The sequence below is a fragment of the Colobus angolensis genome, unplaced genomic scaffold (genome assembly GCF_000951035.1).
Source record: "Colobus angolensis palliatus isolate OR3802 unplaced genomic scaffold, Cang.pa_1.0 Scaffold4, whole genome shotgun sequence".
In the NCBI taxonomy this organism is placed as follows: Eukaryota; Metazoa; Chordata; class Mammalia; order Primates; family Cercopithecidae; genus Colobus; species Colobus angolensis.
The window spans coordinates 12,189,102-12,197,515 of record NW_012117376.1 but is presented as its reverse complement, the minus strand read 5'-3'; positions in this window follow the sequence as shown (position 1 = coordinate 12,197,515).

Sequence of the window (8,414 nt, the reverse complement as noted above, 5' to 3'; positions counted from 1 at the left end):
AGACCACCTTCTTCATCAGACAAAGCATTATATATATATAAAGAGAGAGAGAGAGACAGAATTTCGCTGTTGTCACCCAGACTGGAGTGCAGTGGCACGATCTCAGCTCACTGCAACTTCCACCTCCCAGGTTCAAGTGATTCTCCTGCCTCAGCCTCCCAAATAGCTGGGATTACAGGTGCCCACCACCACGTCTGGCTAATGTTTTTGTATTTTTAGAAGACACGGAATTTCACCATGTTGGCCAGGCTGGTCTCAAACTCCTGACCTCGGATGATCCACCTGCCTCAGCCTCCGAAAGTGCTGAGATTACAGGCGTGAGCCACTGTGCCCGGCCAATTTTTTTGTATTTTTAGTGGAGACAGGGTTTCACCATGCTGGCCAAGCTGGTCTCGAACTCCTGACCTCAGGTAATCTGCCCGTCTCGGCCTCCCAAAGTGCTGAGATTATAGGCATGAGCCATTGCCTAGGAGGCAATCTTAACTTCCAGTTTAATGGAATCATTGTGCCTCCTGGTGGCAATGTTCCTCCCTCTAAAACTAAGACCTCCTTCTAAGACAGCAGAACATAATGCCATGGGAACAGGAAGCAATAATTTTGCTAGTGTGTCACTAGGGGTAATGGTGAGTGGTGCCACTTCCACTTCCACCTTTTGATTCCTGGATGCTTGAATCCTGCCTATGGGAGAAACAGTACGAATCAGCATACCGTGTGCTGATTCAGAGCACACACAGCCTTCTGGAGAACTCTGCCCCAGCCCTGCAAAGTATTGTCACCTAGTTAGGGTTGTAATTGTGACTTCAAAAGGCCATTCCACTGTTCTATCAGTCCAGCTGCTTCAGGATGATGGGGAACATGGTAAGACAAGTGAATCCCATGAGCAAGAGCCCACTGTCGTACTTGTTTAGCTCGCAAGCGTGTGCCTTGGTCAGAGGCAATGCTGTGTGGAATACCATGATGGTGGATAAGGCATTCTGTAAGTCCACGGATGATAGTCTTGGCAGAAGCATTGCATGCATGACAGGCAAACCCATATCTAGAGTAAGTGTCTATTCCAGCGAGGACAAACCTCTGCCCTTTCCATGATGGAAGAGGTCCAACATAGTCAAACTGCCACCAAGTGGCTGGCTGATCACCTGGAGGAATGGTGCCATATCAAGGACTCAGTGCTGGTCTTTGCTGCTGGAAAATAGGGCACTCAGTTGCGGCTATAGCCAGGTCAGCCTTGGTGAGTGGAAGTCCATGTTGCTGAGCCCGTTCATAACCTCCATCACTGCCACCATGGCCACTTTGTTGATGGGCCCATTGGGCGATGACAGGGGTGGCTGGGGAGAGAGGCTGAGTGGTGTCCACAGAACAAGTTTTCCTATCCAGTTGATTATTAAAATTCTCCTCTGCTGGCTGGGCGCGGTGGCTTAAGCCTGTAATTCCGGCATTTTGAGAGGCCAAGGTGGGCAGATCACAAGGTCAGGAGATTGAGACCATTCTGGTTAACACGGTGAAATCCTGTCACTACTGAAAATATAAAAAAATTAGCTGGGCGTGGTGGCACGTACCTGTAGTCCCAGCTACTCGGGAGGCTGAGGCAAAAGAATCACTTAAACCTGGGAGGCGGAGGTTGCAGTGAGCCGAGATTGCGCCATTGCACTCCAACCTGGCAACAGAGCAAGACTCCATCTCAAAAAAAAAAAAAATCCTTTGCTGAGATCACCCTTTGGTAAGCATTCACATGGGATACAAATATCTTCATAGTTTTTGATCACTCAAAGAGGTGCATTCACATAGCTCTTTCCCAAATGCCTTTGTCACCAATTTTCCAGTCGTGCTTCTTCCAAGCCCCTGACCATCCAGCTAAAACATTGGCTACAGCCCATGAATCAGTATATAATTGCACATCTGGTCATTTCTCCCTCTAAGCAAAGAGTACAACCAGGTTCACTCCTCGAAGTTCTGCCCACTGGGAAGATTTCCCTTCACAGCTGTCCTTCAGGGATATGTCCTTCTTAGAAAGGGGCTGTAGTGCTGCAGCTGTTCACTTTCAGGCGGTGCCTGCATGTCATGCAGAGCTAGCTGTAAACCAGGCCCTAGTCTTCTCTTCCTCTGTCAGCTCATCAGGGGGAACTCCCATGAGGCCATTGGTGCAGGCGGGGGGAGAGAAGGCAGGGTGGCAGGAGTGGAGGCCATGGGCATTTGAGTTGCTTCCTCATGCAACTTACTTGTGCCTTCAGGACCTGCTCCAGCCCGATCACATACATACCACTTCCATTTGATGATGGAGTGCTGCTGTGCACACCCAACTTTGTGGCTAGATGGGTCAGAAAGCACCCAGTTCATGAGGCAGTTCAGGTCGCATGGTGACTTGATGACCCATAGTCAAACGTTCAGTTTCTACCAAAGCCCAGTAACAGGCCAAGAGCTGTCTCTCAAAAGAAGAGTAGTTAGCTGCAGAAGATGGCAGGGCCTTGTTCCAAAATCCTAGAGGCCTCCACTGTGATTCACCTATGGGGGCCTGCCAAAAGCAACCCTATCTGTCACTGACACCTCAAGCACCATTGGATCTGCTGGGTCATACGGCCTAAATGGCAGAGCAGCTTGCAAAGCAGCCTGGACCTGTTGAAGAGCCTTGTCCTGTTTTGGACCTACTCAAAACTGGCAGCCTTTAGGGTCACTTGATACCAGAGCAACACACCCAAATGAGGAACGCATTGCCCCCAAAATCCAAATAGGCCCAGTAGGCACTGTGCCTGTTTCTTGGTTGTAGGAGGGGCCAAGTGCAACTATTTATCCTTCACCTTAGAAGGAATATCTTGACAGGCAAGGCTCAACACCACTGAACCCCTAGAAATTTCACTGAGGTAGAAGTTCCTTGAATTTTAGTCAGATTTACTTCCCATTCCCTGGCATGCAAATGTCTCACCAACAAGTCCAGTGTGTTTGTTACATCTCTCTCACTGGATCTAATCAGCATAATGTCATTAATGTAATGGACCAGTGTGATCCCTGATGGACGGGAAAGTGATCAAGATCTCTGCGAACAAGATTATGACACAAAGCTGGAGAGTTGATATATCCCTGAGGTAGGATAGTGAAAGTATATTGCCAGCCTTGCCAGCTGAAGGCGAATTGCCTCTGGTGGGCCTTATGGACAGAAATGGAGAAAAAGGCATTTGCCAAATCAGTACCTGCATAACAGGTACCAGGAGATGTGTTAATTTGCTCAAGCAATAAAGCTACATCTGGTACAGCAGCTGCAATTGGAGTCACCACTTGGTTAAGCTTACAAAAATCCACTGTCATTCTCCAAGATCCACCTGTGTTCTGCACAGGCCAAATAGGAAAGTTGAATGAAGATGTGGTGGGAACCACCACCTCTTTGTCTTTCAAGTCCTTTATGGTGTCATTAATCTCTGCAATCCCTCCAGGGATGCAATATTGTTTTGTTTTGTTTTGAGATGCAGTTTTGCTCGTGCTGCCCAGGCTGGAGTGCAGTGATGCAGTCTTCCCTCACTGCAACCTCTGCCTCCCGGAATCAAGTGGTTCTCCTACCTTAGCCTCTTGAGTAGCTGGGATTACAGGCACCTGCCACCACACCTGGCTAATTTTTTGTATTTTTAGTAGAGATGAAGTTTCATCACGTTGACCAGGCTGGTCTTGAACTCCTGTCCTCAGATGATCCGCCTGCCTCAGTTGCCCAAAGTGCTGGGATTACGGGTGTGAACCACTGTGCCTGGCCCAATATTGTTTTTTTATTTACTATTTTTCCAGGCAGAGGCAGCTCTAATGGCTTCCATTTGGCCTTTCCCACCACAGTAGCCCTCACCCTACTGCTCAGGGAGCCACTGTGGGGATTCTGCCAGCTACTAAGTATGTCTATGCCAATTATGCATTCTGGCACTGGGGAAATGACCACAGGATGAGTCCAGGGACCCATTGAACCCACTGTAAGTTGGACCTGAGCTAAAACTCCAGTAATTACCTGATCTCCATAAGTCCCTACTCTAACTGGAGGACCACAATGATGTTTTGGGTCCCCTAGAATCAATATCAGCTAAGAGCCAGTGTCCAGTACTCCCCCAAAGGTCTAATTATTCCCCTTTCCCTAATGCACAGTTACCCTAGCCCAGAGGTCTCCTTGGGGAAAGATGGGAGAAGGAGTAACAGTATAAATTGTCCGTAGCGTAGTGGGGTCCTTCCTCAATGGGACCTGGCCTCCCCTTCATTCAAGCAGTTCTGGGTCTGTAAGCCGGCTCAAGTCTGGAAATTGCTTGAGAGACCACGACTCTCTATTTCTTTTTTTTGAGACGGAGTCTCGCTCTGTCACCCAGGCTGGAGTGCAGTGGGTGGATCTCAGCTCACTGCAAGCTCCGCCTCCCGGGTTCACGCCATTCTTCTGCCTCAGCCTCCCGGGTAGCTGGGACTACAGGCGCCGCCACCTCGCCCGGCTAGTTTTTTTTGTAGTTTTTAGTAGAGACGGGGTTTCACCGTGTTAGCCAGGATGGAACTCTCTATTTCTTTTTGAGACAGAATTTCGCTCTTGTTGCCCAGGCTGGAGGGCAAAGGCACGATCTCAGGCTCACCGAAACCTCTGCCTCCCAGGTTCAAGCGATTCTCCTGCCTCAGCCTCCCAAGTAGCTGGGATTACTGGCATGTGCCACCACGCCTGGCTAATTTTGTATTTTTAGGAGGGATGGAGTTTCTACATGTTGGTCAGGCTGATTTCGAACTCCCAACCTCAGGTGATCTGCCTGCCTTGGCCTCCCAAAGTGCTGAGATTACAGGCAAGAGCCACCACACCTGGCCGATTCTCTGTTTTACAATTCAAATTAGTCTTTTGTCCACTCAACCTGGAAGTTTTCTATTTATACAAATTAAGTAAGAATGCAGTAAGTGCTGGGCATGGTGGCTCACACCTGTAATCTCAGCACTTTGGGAGGCCAAGGCAGCAGATCACAAGAGGTCAGGAGTTTGAAACCAGCCTGGCAACATGGCAAAACGCTGTCTCTACTAAAAATAAAAAAAATTGGGCCAGGGACGGTGGCTCATGCCTGTAATCCCAGCACCTTGGGAGGTCGAGGCAGGTGGATCACCTGAGGTCAGGAGTTTGAGACCAACCTGACCAACATGGCGAAACCTTGTCTCTACTAAAAATACAAAAATTAGCCAGGCAGGCTGGGCGCAATGGCTCATGCCTATAACCCCAGCATCTTGGGAGGCCGAGGCAGGTGGATCACCTGAGGTCAGGAGTTTGAGACCAGCCTGGCCAATATGGCAAAACTCCGTCTCTACTAAAAATTCAAAAAATTACCTGGGCATGGTGGCGGGTGCCTATAATCCCAGCTATTTGGGAGACTGAGGCAAGAGAATCGCTTGAACCTGGGCGGTGTAGGTTGCAGAGAGCCAAGATTGTGCCATTGTACTCCAGCCTGGGTGACAAGAATGAAACTCCATCTAAAAAAAAAAAAAACTGGGCTGGGCGCAGTGGCTCACGCCTGTAATCACAGCACTTTGGGGGGCTGAGGCAGGTGAATCACTTGAGGCCAGGAATTCAAGACCGGCCTGGACAACATGGTAAAACCCCGTCTGTGCTAAAAATACAAAAACTAGCTAGACGTGGTGTCATGGGCCTGTAGTCCCAGCTACTCGGGAGGCTGAGGCAGGAGAATCGCTTGAACCTGGGAGGTGGAGGTTGCAATGAGCAGAGATCATGCCATTGCACTCTATCTTTGGCAAAAGTGAGACTTTGTCTCAAAAAAAAAAAAATTGGCCGGGTGCAGTGGCTCAAGCCTGTAATCCCAGCACTTTGGGAGGCCAAGACGGGCGGATCACGAGATCAAGAGAGCGAGACCATCCTGGCTAACACGGTGAAACCCCGTCTCTACTAAAAAATACAAAAAAAACTAGCTGGCTGAGGTGGCGGGCACCTGTAGTCCCAGCTACTCGGGACGCTGAGGCAGGAGAATGGCGTAAACCCAGGAGGTGGAGCTTGCAGTGAGCTGAGATCCGGCCACGGCACTCCAGCCTGGGCAACAGAGCGAGACTCCGTCTCAAAAAAAAAAAAAAATTCTGTTTCTTTCTTTTTTGTACAGAACAATAGGAACATACCAGCACAAAATCTTCTTGTAAATTCCTCAAATTGTTGTACTGATCAATGTGTGACCTTTGGGACACTAAATAGGACGCTGATTTTTTTTTTTTTTAAGATTAACTGAAGTGCACCTGTAGTCCTAGCTACTCTGGAGGCTGAGGTTGGAGGATCCCTTGAGCCCAGGAGTTCCAGGCTACAGTGAGTTATGATTGCACCATTGTACTCTACCCTGAGCAGTGAAGTGAGACCCTGTCTCTAAAAAAAAAGAAAAAAAGTCAGGCGTGGTGGCTCATGCCTGTAATCCCAGCACTTTGGGAGGCCAAGGTGGATGGATCACGAGGTCAGGAGATCAAAACCATCTTGGCTAACATGATGAAACTCTGTCTATACTAAAAATACAAAAAATTAGCCGGGCATGGTGGCATGCACCTGTAGTCCCAGCTACTTGGGAGGCTGAGGCAGGAGAATCGCTTGAACCTGGCAGGCGGAGGTTGCAGTGAGCCGAGATCGCGCCATTGCACTCCAGCCTGGGCGACAGAAAGAGACTCTATCTCAAAAAAGAAATGGCGCATGCCTGTAATCCCAGCACTTTGGGAGGCCAAGGCAGGCGGATCACCTGAGGTCGGGAGTTTGAGACCTGCCTGACCAACATGGAGAAACCCCGTCTCTACTAAATATACAAAATTAGCCGGGCATGGTGGTGCACGCCTGTAATCCCAGCTACTCAGGAGGCTGAGGCAGGAGAATCACTTGAACCTGGGAGGCAGAAGTTTTGGTGAGCCGAGATTGTGCCAGTGCACTCCAGCCTGGGTGACAGAGGGAGACTCAGTCTTAAAAAACAAAAAACAAACAAACAAAAAAACCAATAACAACAACAAAAAAACTTTTCCTGTAAACACTTTTGTCCTTCGGACAAACTCAGGAACATACCCAACTCTGTTGGTGTGTCTTCCCGGGTCAGCTCTCGCATTTGCCTTCCAATAAGCCTTTATCAAATTATCTCTGTCTCATCCGCCTTAATTTTAGTTGCATAATGGTCACCATCACAGATAGGTAGACTGAGGCCCAGAGAGAGCCTTAACAAAGTAATGAAGGTCCTACGACAAGGGAGGCAGCACCGACTGGGCTCCGAGTTCTGTAAGGTGAGTGGCTGGTGTCAGTGGAAGGTTTTTGTTTTGTTGTTGTTGTTGTTGTTTTGAGACAGAGTCACGTAAGCCAGAGTACAGTGGCCTGATCACGGCTCACTGCAGCCTTGAACTCCTGGACTCAAGCCATCCACCCGCCTTGGCCTCCCAAAGTGCTGGAATTACAGTCATGAGCCACTGCAACCGGCCTTGCCTTTTGCTTTGGTTGCGGTGGTGGACCCTGGGTGAGGGTAGGGTTGCGGTGGAGTGGTGGAGGAGGTGACACACCTGACTGCTGCATCTAGATTCATCCTAGTCTTTTTTATTTTTTTCGCACCAACTGGCAGAATTTCCTCTCTTTCTCTCTCTGCCTCCTTTTCTGATTCACTCTCCATCTGTTAGTGGCTTCTGGCTTCTGAGAATGTGGATGCAGAAGGGTGGGGTAAGCTGTGGGGGGTGGAGAAGTAGATACAAAAATACAAGCAGTCCTTAGTAGGCTTTTAAATATTTTTTTGAGTGCTCTCTAGGTACCAAGCAATGTTCTAGGAGCTGGGGGAATCCTACTATGAATAAAATCGACTTTGTCCCTGCTCTCACAGAGGTTCCATTGCAGGGTATATATGTATGGAGGGGAGGGGAAGGGAGGGGAATGTGGATACAGACGGGGGCAAGATATGTCAGGAATGGGTAAGGGCTATAAAGGAGGTAGGAGTGTCTGGGGAGAAGGCACAACTTGAGACAAGGAGAACAGGGAAGACCAGGCTGAGGAGCTGGGACCTGGGAGATGCAAAGGAGGCAGCTGAAGATCCAGAGGAAGAGGGTGCCCGGCCTGGCGAAACAGTACGGGGAAAGGCTGTGAAATCCATGTGTTGGAGGAATTTTAGGAAGGCCAGTGTGGCTGGACTACAGAGACAGAAAGAAGGCAAGTCAAGGTCAGGCGTGGTGGCTCACATCTGTAATCCCAGCACTTTGGGAGGCTGAGGTGGAGTTTGAGACCAGTCTGGCCAACGTGGTGGAACCCCATCTCTACTAAAAATACAAAAATTAGCCAGGTGTGGTGGTACATGCCTGTAGTCCCAGCTACTTGGGAGAATGAGGTGGGAGAATCATTTTAACTTTGGAGGCAGAAGTTGCAGTGAGCCGAGATTGTGCCACTGTACTCCAGCCTGGGCGACAGAGTAAGACTCTGTCTCAAAAAAAAAAAA